Source organism: Scardinius erythrophthalmus (genome assembly GCF_964197995.2).
Source record: "Scardinius erythrophthalmus genome assembly, chromosome: 1".
NCBI lineage: Eukaryota > Metazoa > Chordata > Actinopteri > Cypriniformes > Leuciscidae > Scardinius > Scardinius erythrophthalmus.
The window spans coordinates 27,997,829-28,011,986 of NC_138221.1; positions in this window are offsets into that span (position 1 = coordinate 27,997,829).

Below are 14,158 nucleotides of genomic sequence, written 5' to 3' on the forward strand. Positions count from 1 at the left end.
GTCGTGTCCGTTAGAGATGCTGCTTTTGCTGCTGTTGTGTGGATTAGAGGAGCCTCAATCCGCTCGGGTCCATCGAGACTTTGTTATCAGGACGCCACGCGTTTCGTGTTCATCGTTATCCAGCTCATATCGCGTATCTGAGAGGCTGGAGGAGGAGGAGGTTTCACAAGATTCACAACACTCGCATCCCAAAGAAGAGTCTGAATGCTCAACGCTGGACTCACTCACGACCGCACGCTCGTGACGTCATATAGGAACGTGCGCGAGATCAACACGAATGATTCGCTGCGAGCGCGTCCGTTCATTTTAGCATCAGCATCAAAATCCCCCCCCCCCCCCCCTCTCTCTCTCTCTCTCTCTCTCTCTCTCTCTCTCTCTCTCTCTCTCTCTCTCTCTCTCTCTGTTGTTCATTCATGTCATCCTCTCTCTCTCGGGGATTTTACAGGGATAGTTCACCCAAAAATGAAAATGCTGTCAGTAATTACTCACTCTTGTGTCGTTCCAAACCCGTAAGACTTTCGTTCAAAACTAATCTATATTAACTTAGTGGTTTAGAGATTCGATCACTTTTTATGATGAAGAGATTGAATTAGGCTTTTATTCAAATACTCATCAGTTGTGGTAAACGGAACTCAAGCGTCTTCGATGCGAGAGCCAATGAAGTCTATTCTCAATTTTCTCATGTGTTACATTTTAGCTTCCAAAAGAACCAATGAAGTTTATTCTCATGTTACGCATCATGTTTGAGCTTCAACAAGAACCAGTGAGGTTCATTCTCGTGTTACGCAGCACGTTTGAGCTTCAGCAAGAACCAATGAGGTTCATTCTTGTGTTACGCAGCAAGTTTGAGCTTCAGCAAGAACCAATGAGGTTCATTCTCGTGTTACGCATCACATTTGAGCTTCCTCAAGAACCAATGAGGTTCATTCTCGTGTTACGCATCATGTTTGAGCTTCAGCAAGAACCAATGAGGTTCATTCTTGTGTTACGCAGCAAGTTTGAGCTTCAGCAAGAACCAATGAGGTTCATTCTTGTGTTACGCAGCAAGTTTGAGCTTCAGCAAGAACCAATGAGGTTCATTCTCGTGTTACGCATCACATTTGAGCTTCCTCAAAAACCAATGAGGTTCATTCTCGTGTTACGCATCATGTTTGAGCTTCAGCAAGAACCAATGAGGTTCATTCTTGTGTTACGCAGCAAGTTTGAGCTTCAGCAAGAACCAATGAGGTTCATTCTCGTGTTACGCATCACATTTGAGCTTCCTCAAGAACCAATGAGGTTCATTCTCGTGTTACGCATCATGTTTGAGCTTCAGCAAGAACCAATGAGGTTCATTCTTGTGTTACGCAGTACGTTTGAGCTTCCTCAAGAACCAATGAGGTTCATTCTCGTGTTACGCAGCACGTTTGAGTTTCCTCAAGAACCAATGAGGTTCATTCTCGTGTTACGCAGCACGTTTGAGTTTCCTCAAGAACCAATGAGGTTCATTCTCGTGTTACGCATCATGTTTGAGCTTCAGCAAGAACCAATGAGGTTCATTCTTGTGTTACGCATCACGTTTGAGTTTCCTCAAGAACCAATGAGGTTCATTCTCGTGTTACGCAGCACGTTTGAGCTTCCTCAAGAACCAATGAGGTTCATTCTCGTGTTACGCAGCACGTTTGAGTTTCCTCAAGAACCAATGAGGTTCATTCTCGTGTTACGCAGCACGTTTGAGTTTCCTCATGAACCAATGAGGTTCATTCTCGTGTTACGCAGCACGTTTGAGTTTCCTCAAGAACCAATGAGGTTCATTCTCGTGTTACGCATCACATTTGAGCTTCCTCAAGAACCAATGAGGTTCATTCTCGTGTTACGCATCACATTTGAGCTTCCTCAAGAACCAATGAGGTTCATTCTCGTGTTGCGCATCACATTTGAGCTTCCTCAAGAACCAATGAGGTTCATTCTCGTGTTATGCATCACGTTTGAGCTTCAGCAAGAACCAATGAGGTTCATTCTCGTGTTACGCAGCACGTTTGAGTTTCCTCAAGAACCAATGAGGTTCATTCTCGTGTTACGCATCATGTTTGAGCTTCAGCAAGAACCAGTGAGGTTCATTCTCATGTTACGCATCACATTTGAACTTCCTCAAGAACCAATGAGGTTCATTCTCGTGTTACGCATCACATTTGAGCTTCCTCAAGAACCAATGAGGTTCATTCTCGTGTTACGCATCACGTTTGAGCTTCCTCAAGAACCAATGAGGTTCATTCTCGTGTTACGCATCACATTTGAGCTTCCTCAAGAACCAATGAGGTTCATTCTCGTGTTAAGCATCACGTTTGAGCTTCAGCAAGAACCAATGAGGTTCATTCTCGTGTTACGCAGCACGTTTGAGCTTCCTCATGAACCAATGAGGTTCATTCTCGTGTTACGCAGCACGTTTGAGCTTCCTCAAGAACCAATGAGGTTCATTCTCGTGTTACGCAGCACGTTTGAGCTTCCTCAAGAACCAATGAGGTTCATTCTAGTGTTACGCATCACATTTGAGCTTCCTCAAGAACCAATGAGGTTCATTCTCGTGTTACGCATCACATTTGAGCTTCCTCAAGAACCAGTGAGGTTCATTCTCGTGTTACGCATCACATTTGAGCTTCCTCAAGAACCAATGAGGTTCATTCTCGTGTTGCGCATCACATTTGAGCTTCCTCAAGAACCAATGAGGTTCATTCTCGTGTTATGCATCACGTTTGAGCTTCAGCAAGAACCAATGAGGTTCATTCTCGTGTTACGCATCACATTTGAGCTTCCTCAAGAACCAATGAGGTTCATTCTCGTGTTGCGCATCACATTTGAGCTTCCTCAAGAACCAATGAGGTTCATTCTCGTGTTATGCATCACGTTTGAGCTTCAGCAAGAACCAATGAGGTTCATTCTCGTGTTACGCAGCACGTTTGAGTTTCCTCAAGAACCAATGAGGTTCATTCTCGTGTTACGCATCATGTTTGAGCTTCAGCAAGAACCAGTGAGGTTCATTCTCATGTTACGCATCACATTTGAGCTTCCTCAAGAACCAATGAGGTTCATTCTCGTGTTACGCATCACATTTGAGCTTCCTCAAGAACCAATGAGGTTCATTCTCGTGTTACGCATCACGTTTGAGCTTCCTCAAGAACCAATGAGGTTCATTCTCGTGTTACGCATCACGTTTGAGCTTCCTCAAGAACCAATGAGGTTCATTCTCGTGTTACGCATCACGTTTGAGCTTCCTCAAGAACCAATGAGGTTCATTCTCGTGTTACGCATCACGTTTGAGCTTCCTCAAGAACCAATGAGGTTCATTCTTGTGTTACGCATCACATTTGAGCTTCCTCAAGAACCAATGAGGTTCATTCTCGTGTTACGCATCACATTTGAGCTTCCTCAAGAACCAATGAGGTTCATTCTCGTGTTACGCATCACATTTGAGCTTCCTCAAGAACCAATGAGGTTCATTCTCGTGTTACGCATCACGTTTGAGCTTCCTCAAGAACCAATGAGGTTCATTCTTGTGTTACCCATCACATTTGAGCTTCCTCAAGAACCAATGAGGTTCATTCTCGTGTTACGCATCACATTTGAGCTTCCTCAAGAACCAATGAGGTTCATTCTCGTGTTACGCAGCACGTTTGAGCTTCAGCAAGAACCAATGAGGTTCATTCTCGTGTTATGCAGCACGTTTGAGCTTCAGCAAGAACCAATGAGGTTCATTCTCGTGTTACGCAGCACGTTTGAGCTTCAGCAAGAACCAATGAGGTTCATTCTCGTGTTATGCAGCAAGTTTGAGCTAGAAATGTTCAGATGCAGAATGGGGTCAATAGATTTTGTAAGTCCCGCCCAATTGACCCAACAACGGTTTTCCGATAAGCAGGTGAAGGATTACTGCGCGTTCTGTCTTTTCAGTGTGGCGAAGTAGTTTAATTCCAATTTACTTTTATCTGACTCTATTTTATCGCGACTTTGAATTTAGGTTGGAATGCCAATTGGTTATTGGTAATTTCTATGGTAATTTATCTAGACACTTGATTATTCTATTTAACTCTTGACTCTTATTAGACAGTTCATTTGGATACCAATGTTGCTTAGGGTCTCGCGCCGGCCATTTAATGCAGATCCAACGATCACAAATTCACTAGTCTTGGTCACTGCACAGAGGTCATTGACTATACTATTTAGAGGGCCACTCCAAGAGTTGCATGTGGAGAGAAGAGATGGGGGAAGGAAAGGAAATGTAGATTAAGACAATACTGAGATTGACTGTGATTGAGGTGTGATTGCATCTTGGATGGGGATGCTAAATTTGCAATAAAGAGTTCAAATGTTAATTTTCTCTGTTTTCTCAGAGAGTAGTCCTCTCTTGGTCCAGACAGTTCAGCATCAGTCCTACAACTTAGTCAATAAGTCATCTCTCACACCATTTACACATTAGGCTATGACTGTCTTCAGAACAGGAACCAGTTTGTCCCGATGAGCTCCTAATACCACAGAGGAACTTTACATGAAAAGTGTAAGATGACACAATTAAAAAGGTCTGATTCTGTGCTAAATGTCCTCATGTTTTCATTGTGACACTGAACGGGAGTGCAGGAGCCTTGTGCATTACTGAGCAGCAGAGGATTCGCTGTTTTTACACCATCTGACATCACTCATCCGTACAGGCCAGACGCTGCGCTGGGATCAGGCCTGATCTGACTGATCTCATTCACTGATCCCTGATTCACAGATGCTGCATGACACACGACAGCAGATTTCTGTCACTACAGCATGCTAACATAGAGCATTTTCTGAGATCTGCCAAAGTAAATTCCTGCAATGCAATGAATTTTTTTTTTCAATGCTACAAGAACAAGAGGTATTAAATAGTCAAATTTTTAATACAATTGGAAAGAGAAGAAAAAATACATAACATTCAGCAAAGTTTTTAGCATTTTTTTTTAGTTTGTTCCAAAAGTTAATTTAATCAAATTTATATAATATGAACATTTGGTTTGCTTTTTATGCATATGGAATTTTCCTAATAAAAAAATAATTGTATTATGTGTTACTTTTTAGTGATTCATTCTGAAAAAAAAAAAACACAAAAAAACATAAAATACACTAATTTCTATTATACAGTCCAATTTTTCTGTTAATATAGGTTTCTAAATCCTTCCAAAATAATCTTTAGTAAATAAAATGGTAAACCAAAGCAAAATTATTGCTTTTTTTCCAGTCCACAAAATTCACAGTTATATGAAATATTCAGCTTTAATCTTTCCAAAACATGCTTAAATGGATAAATATTTTAGGACACTTCTTTTCATTTTGTTATTTATACAAAATATGTTTTGAATTTTTTCATGCTTTGTTCAAATAGATATTACCAAATAAAGAAGAAAAGCTTGCTGCAGGAAAAAAGCATTTTCGATTTTTTTAGAAAAAAACTGATAACTTGTTTGCTGAAATAAACATGAAACATAATGAGGAAATGTGATGATAATGTGTCAGACTACTGTTGTATACTGAGTTTTGTTTCACATTTCATTAGTATATATTATCATATTACAGTGCCCTGCATGTTTACATTGGCAATATATTTAGTTTGGAAAGCACATAACTTTATAACACATGGTGTCCGGAGCATCTGCTCTTCTCTAAAACCTCAAACTGAACAGTGTCCCGTGGGGTGTCCAACATAGAAGCAGATGTGAAAAGATGTCGACTGTTAAGCGTTTGACACACTATCATCCTATAGTGACGTCATTGCAGACAGACTCATCAATAAGTCATGGTTGAATCACACGTCTGTAATGATTCACTGTATCTGTGTTCCGGTATCTTGAAACTCTTCTCAGAAGGTATTGATGGCGAATACTATAATAGGTCAGTTGTATTGTATGGGACACAAGATTGTGTTGAATGCATCACTACCAACACTTAAAAAATAAAAGAGGCGTTGATGTTTACTGTACAGCAAATGTAGTGATATGCATATATTTTACAATAATTTGGCTCTAAAATTGCAAGAAAATCAAAGCCATGTCCATCTAGTTGTGTTCCAAATTTGAGGTTGAGATCACAAAAATTGAGCCCGCTAAAACATTTCAAAATACCAATTCAAAATGGTTTTCACAGGATGAATTTTTGAGTGTTTGAGAGATTCCTAATTTATGATGATTACTAAAATATGCTATTTTGTTGAGGTTTATGCTTGAAAGCGAGCCAAATTTGCTGCCAATCTGAAAACTAAACTACGCAGTAGTTATTAATAAATTCTTTTTCTGATCATCATCCATGGTTCAAAATGAAATCTCATGAATTCGACATGCAAAATGTACTATAAAAACATTTCATTACTACAAAGTAAAACACATTTGTTTGTTTTTCTAATCCAACCGCTGGGTTATACATATAGGTTCACTATGTTAGGTCATTTTTTAACATTGTGGTGTTATATTAGTAATAATCCAGCAATTGGGTTAAAATAACCCACAGTAGGAAAGGTGCTATGCCAATCCATAGTTGGGTTACTAGTTGGGTTATTTTTAACCCAACATTATTAAGTGAGTGTAAAACATATTTAAAAACAAAATGATTCATTTGCTTGAGAAGAACAATGAATTCCCACTTCAAAGCATAAATCTATGCTAAGTTTTACTAGTAAAACAGCTCAGTTGGGGCTCTAGCTTTGGATGGTTTATAATCCGCTAGTTTTGCAACAGTAGCTGTAGTTTGTGTTCATCTCCATCTCTGTCCATGGTGCTGATCACGAGAACAACTGACTTTACTGTCATTCAGCACCCACCGTGACCAAATCACACTTAAACTGTGTCGTTATACTGGAAAACGAAACATCAAAGCGTCAACACAAGCAAATGTTCAAGGACATTTCACAAAGAGAAAGTTTGAGGGGTTTGAAATGCTAAAACAATAGATTTACTGTTGAAAACGACTTTGTGGAACGTTCATATTGTGATAAACACTTTATTTGTTGGCGTTACTGCAAAAAGAAACAGTTTTTTGTCTTGTTTTGCAATAAATAAATAAAAAAAATAAAAAGGATAAATTTACCTGAGCAAAATATACAACTTATTTGTCTAACTCCATTGAACCAAAAAGTATATACACTAGTGCCTCGCAATTAGTCGATTGACAGAAATGTTTTGTTTTTGTTTTTGTTTTCTAATTTAACAGTGTGTGTGTGTGTGTGTGTGTGTGTGTGTGTGTGTGTGTGTGTGTGTGTGTGTGTGTGTGTGTGTGTGTGTGTGTGTGTGTGTGTGTGTGTGTGTGTGTGTGTGTGTGTGTGTGTGTGTGTGTGTGTGTGTGTGTGTGTGTAGTTTTACATTGGAAATGATGTCATTTTTGTCACGTGCCGTATGGGATTTCTGTGACGCTCACATTGACGTCTTGAAGTTGAGCTGAAGATTTAGTCCAGCACAGATGAAGAGAAAACGCTCAATCCTTCAGACCTTCTGCCAGAGACACAGGCTGAGGATCTTTCTCCAAACACACACACACACACACACACACACACACACACACACACACACACACAAAGCTGTTGATTCATGAGTAACGCTCAGTCGAGTAATACCCAGCAGACGGACATCATTCATTACGCATTCAGTGACACACGTTGTTCTGATGGCAGAATGAATCAGTGCTGCCTTATGAGTCTATACATTACATATAGGTGAAGGATTATTGTCATATTTCAAATGAAAATAACATGCTTAAAGGGATGTTGGCAAAAAAAAAAAAAAAAATACATTCTGTCATCATACTTAATGCATTTTCAATCATGCCATGTTTGCCATTTCCACCACATAAGGGGAAGAAATCATGCTTTGGTCTTAATTATGACAGCAAATGGAGATTTATTTCCGGTAATTACAACATGTCGAGAACGCAGCATTATTAGTCATATCATATATGGACTATTTTTGCAGGCATTGATTTTTGGGAACCCTGGGTCAATTTACAGTATGTTTGGTTTCATTAGTTGGAAAAGCAAACATCTGCTTTGTGTTCGACAGAAAGAAAACTTCCACATGGGTTACTCGAGAAACATGAGGGTCAGTAAATAATTTTTCATTTTTAAGTGCGCTATCACTTTAAAAAGCTGAGTGAAATGCTCCGTCAGGCGTGCACGAGCAGACTCGTCCTCTCTCCTGAGGATTCGTCATTAGTGGAAAACAGACGAGACTCGCGCGCATCAAACTAATGTGTGAAGAAAAAATTAAAGCCATTTTTTACGCTGCTCTTTCTGTGTGTCCCGGTTTCCTCCAGCCAACTCTGATCCCATGGGCACGGTGACCTTGGTTCCTGCTCTCTGATTGGACAAAGCTCTGTCAGACTTTTTTTTTATGCCATGAACCAGAACAGTACAATGAGACATAATCATTCAAAATAAAAATAAAAAATACAAAGTAAATAAAGTAAAATAACATAAAAACAGTGCCAGAGGACAATATATTTTTTTATTACAAACAACAGAAAAAGGGTGCTACTTTATACAACATCATACTGCTTACAAAGCTATAAGCTCTGATTGCATTTTTACTTGTAGAATTACACAAAACAGAACAATAAAACTTAAAATCATTTTTAAAGCAAGAAAAGTTAGGTTTGGAGTCATTTAATTTCATGAATGTGAAACTTTGCCATTAATATCTCAGCTGTCACTCAGACTGGTTTGCCAGGCGCGCGCCGCTATAGGTCACCGTTGTGCACGCGCGCCCTCTTCTGGTCATAGTAGGCACGATTCTGATTTTTACCCGTTTATGGTAAAATAGTAGAATATGTTGAATCATCTGCGAATCTCACGGAAACCCTGTCTTATCTCAGCCTATTATTTGGCCAGTTTGATAATTTAGTTATTTCATGACAATTAAGCACTTAATTATGGTAATTACTATAAAGTAAATAATGTTTTATTACATTGAAATTAAATATGTTGGTGTTATATATTGTAGGCTATCTTATTTAATTTTATCAAAAATATTATCAGACTGATATAGGCTATTATTTAGAATGTAATGCATTAAATTATACATAATTGCAGTATTTGATTGCTTCATTTTCTTTATACCACATATGTCAGTGACTTTTCTTCATGAGATTCACCAATAGATCTGTCTGTCAGAGCAGTTTAAATTATTTTACCGTTTTTAAAAAATGCTCAAACACAGTTCTTGAATCTATGGCTCCATTTCTTCACACACAACATGCAAAACGTCACACATATCTTGCAAACACTGTTTAACTCTTCTAAAAAATATATTTTTTGCATAGTAACTCTCCACACAAACATAAAATGATTAGCCACACACAAGCCAAACTACACACAGATGAGAAAAATGTAAAACACTCATTATGGCAAGCCGTTTTAACTTTTATTCATTTCCAGGATATGAATCCTTGATATCAACAATTCAGTTTTCACAAGTTAAAATGATAGTTATTGATATCAGGATTTAGATTTCTACTAGTAACAATGGCTATTTTTGATATCAGAAATTACATTTCCACTAGTAACAATGATAATTCTTGATATCCACAATTACATTTTCACTAGTTTGATAATTCTTGATATCAACAATTGAATTTCAACTAGTAAAAACTATAATTGTTGATATCTGTAATTGTATTTTCACTAGTGAAATGTCACCATAGGCTGCCATTCAAAATCCATTGTTGATATCAATAATTGATTTCTTAGTTGAAATTCCAATTTCACATATCAGAAATACAATTCTTACCAGTAAAAACCTTTATTTTTGATATCAAGAATTCAGTTGTCACTAGTGGAAACGTCTATTCTTGATATCAACAATTGAATTGCTACTAGTAACAATGTTCATTTTTGATATCAATAATTCCATTTTCACTAGTGACAATGTTAATTTCTGATATCATGAATGTGATTGTAAGAAAGCCGTTTTAGATATCTGAAATAATATTGATATCAGAAATACATTTTCAGATATCAAAAATGAAAAATTTTACTAGTAGCAATTCAATTGTTGATATCAAGAATAGACATTTCAACTAGTAACAATGTAATTATTGATATCAAAAATTATATTTCTACTAAGAAATCAATTCTTGATATAAACAATTGATTTTGAATGGCAGCCAATGGTGACATTTCACTAGTGAAAATATAATTACAGATATATCAACAATTAAATTGTTGATATCAACAATTACATTTTCAAAATTGAATTATAAGGTTCTATGTCCGTTTAGGGTAGGTCCGAGATATTGAGCATTAAAGTTTTTACATCCCAGCTGGCAAAACTGAGATGGAACCTTTTTATTTTATTAATAACTACTAACAAAATATTTTTTTTTACAAAAATAACACCCCACAGGCATTAATAAACACCTAATGGATCAGATTATGCCAAAAACTTAGCCTGACTTCGTCATACTCATATTCTAGTCAGAATGTGAGTCTGATACCGCTCCATAGAGATTTGATTATGGGGCGTGTCTCAACCAAACTAGGAAAAAAAAAACCTCTGCACTCAATTGGATAGACCTACAACCAATCAGAGCAACGGAGTAAATGACGCATGTCCTTCATTCATATTTTCAACCAACAAAATGTCGCGGGCGCGGCTCTCTGTTCCTCTTTTAAAGGAGAACTCGGCAACTCTAGCGAACTCTAGTCACTTCTTCGCTGATTTTCCCTTTTGTTGTCGCATGTTTTCCCCACGAGCTCCCCCTACAGCTGTGGGGGGGCGTATATTTCACAACACGGTCGTAATAAACTCACTTGCGGCGGCCTCCTCCCCCTCTCTACCGCTGCTCATGTGCGTTTGTTTTGGTCGGAGCAAGCCAACTGAATCGTGTGGAGCTTTGTCTACCGAGGTGGGTAATCTGGTAATACATCATACATGCGTGTGTGTTTATGTCGAATTGCCGTAAAGCGATTCGTGTTTCGCGCTCGTTCTCGTTCTTGTTCCCGCTTCTCACGAGACTTCCAATTTCTATTTTGCCGGGACGCTAGTCCCCAAGTTGCAAGGTTGGTTTTCCGCCTGGGAACGCTGGGGGGAGCGGGGAAAGTCACCAGAATCACCAGAACAGGTTGTTTAACCATCCAAATGATTTCTAGACAGTTTTATTAAGTTAAAAAAGTTACCAAGTTCTCCTTTAAAATGAATGCGCTGTCGATATCTTCTATAACAGACGCGATGGCGGAATCTACACATGATGTTTCATAAACAAAGTTTGGGAGGAGCACGTACAAATAATCAATCCAATATCAACTTGTCATCAAACAATACCATGTCTAACGTTACCGAGGAAGCATATTCACTCTGTCAACTTACCTAACACTCCTTGACAGTTTTTCAGCATCCCTCCACCACCCCGAATCCTCACTCTTGTCTTGTTCTCTCACAACCAGGAACACGGGGGGAGTATGGCTACCGAGCCCACAGCCCTCTCCTCGGACAGCACGTCATATACGCATTTATTCTATCTTACTTATTTGTGTGACCTCATGACATCTCATATAGCCTACGCATTTATTCTATCTGACTTATTTGTAAATGTGAACTCGTGAAATCTCAATTCTCCAGCGGCAGTCATCTTTGTTGTAAACTAATTCAAATCAAGTGCTCTTTGGTGACTTGAGTGATTACGTAACCGCAGACCATCTGTCCATCATCGATTAAAGCCCGCCCTGGCAATTTGATTGGCTCGGCCTTCTAGGAGCCGAGCATAATTACTCCTCAATGGATCGAGTCCAGACCGAACTTCCCGACCAAAAAATATTGTGGGCGGGGTTCGGGCTGGCACCCAGGCTACCAAAAAATCAATTTCGACCAAAAGTGGAGATAGAACCTTATAATTCTAAGCTCACGAATTGTTGATATCAAAAATGTAATTCTTGATATCAACAATTCATATCCTGGAAATGAATAAAAGTTAAAACGGCTTGCCATACTCTCTTGTGTCTTTAGTTCAGAGTGCAGTGGAGTATAGCACTCGCATGTACATGTGCACAAATACACTGAACTGAATCAACACTGAACTGACAAACTACACTATTAGCTCGTTAGAACCGCTTTTCAGGAGAACTGGAATTTGTTACTATTGTGAAGCTGCTGTGAAACAATCTATATTGTATAAAGCGCTTTAGAAATATAGTTGACTTTCTGACTTGTCTTGTATTCATATTCTCTGTGTGTGCGTGCGTGCGTGTGTGTGAGTGCGCGCGCGCGTGTGTGCGTGCTTGCGTGTGTGTGTGTGTGTGTGTGTGTGTGTGTGTGTGTGTGTGTGTGTGTGTGTGCCTGTGTGTGGTCCGTCTGGTCAGTAAAGCAGCTTGGCCTGCAGAAGGAAAAGATCAGTTTATTTCAGAGCCAGGGAGACTGATTATCTGCAGCAGGTTGATGAATGAATGAATGAATGAACACAATACAGATTTACTGCTCACATATGGACAGACACACATGATGTTCCTGCTGTAATATTCAGTGACTTTGTCAAGAGCATAAATGTAAAGTAGAAGAATTCAATGTAAACTCATACTTTTGTTTTCTGAATTCAGGGTTCAGAATCCTTCTTTACAGCAGTTATAATGCCGACACACACACACTTAATACTTAGTGTCAGAGTTTGGATCACATCACTATGATCATCACTAGTACCAGTGATGATTGAGTTGAGCACAAAGCCTCATCAACAGTAATGGTGTGTTGAGCTCGTTCATGCTCTGAAGGATCTGACGTCACTGTGATCTGAGTGTTGAGTGTTTATCTGCTGTACCAGGTGGCAGTGACTGACCACATACGCTCAGACGGTCCTGATAATCCCTTCAGGACACGTAAACACCTGAGAAAGACTTACTACACCTGCTGTTCAACAGATGTGACCCATTAACATGACCTCAGCGCCACATATACACTTACGGTTTTAAAATTACATCTATTATATGACAAAAATGTGAATATAATGTATTAAAAATCCACCGACTTATATTGAAGAAATCTGAATCATATCCAGTGACTAGAAGATCACATTGGCGCAAGGGTGAAGTATATAGTTTTCACCTTAATTAATTTGATTTTTATGTTTCTTTATCATCTATTTCCTTTATTCATGTGTTCATGTGTTCACTTTGAATTTCCACTGTGTATGAAATAATATGCCACATTAATAAACCTGCCTGTCAAATGAAATGTAAGGGATTCTAAATTGGATCCAACAGGTTTCTAAATTGAAATTGATTCTAAATTGGATCCAACAATCATTGAAATGATTCTAAATTGGATCCAACATTCATTGAAATGATTCAAAATTAGATCCAAAATTCGAAATTGGATCCAACAATCATTGAAATGATTCGAAATTGGATCCAAAAATCGAAATTGGACCCAACAATCATTGAAATGATTCGAAATTAGATCCAAAATTCTAAATTGGATCCAACAATCATTGAGATGATTCCAACTTGGATCCAAAATTCTAAATTGGACCTAACAATCATTGAAATGATTCGAAATTAGATCTAAAATTCTAAATTGGATCCAACAATCATTGAGATGATTCCAAATTGGATCCAAAATTCTAAATTGTATCTAACAATCATTGAAATAATTCGAAATTAGATCCAAAATTCTAAATTGGATCCAACAATCATTGAGATGATTCTAAATTGGATCCAAAATTCTAAATTGGACCCAACAATCATTTAAATGATTCGAAATTAGATCCAAAATTCTAAATTGGATCCAACAATCATTGAGATTCTAAATTGGACCCAACAATCATTGAAATGATTCGAAATTAGATCCAAAATTCTAAATTGGATCCAACAATCATTGAGATGATTCCAAATTGGATCCAAAATTCTAAATTGTATCTAACAATCATTGAAATAATTCGAAATTAGATCCAAAATTCTAAATTGGATCCAACAATCATTGAGATGATTCTAAATTGGATCCAAAATTCTAAATTGGACCCAACAATCATTTAAATGATTCGAAATTAGATCCAAAATTCTAAACTGGATCCAACAATCATTGAAATAATTCTAAATTGGATCCAAAATTCTAAATTGGACCCAACAATCATTGAAATGATTCGAAATTAGATCCAAAATTCTAAACTGGATCCAACAATCATTGAAATTATTCTAAAT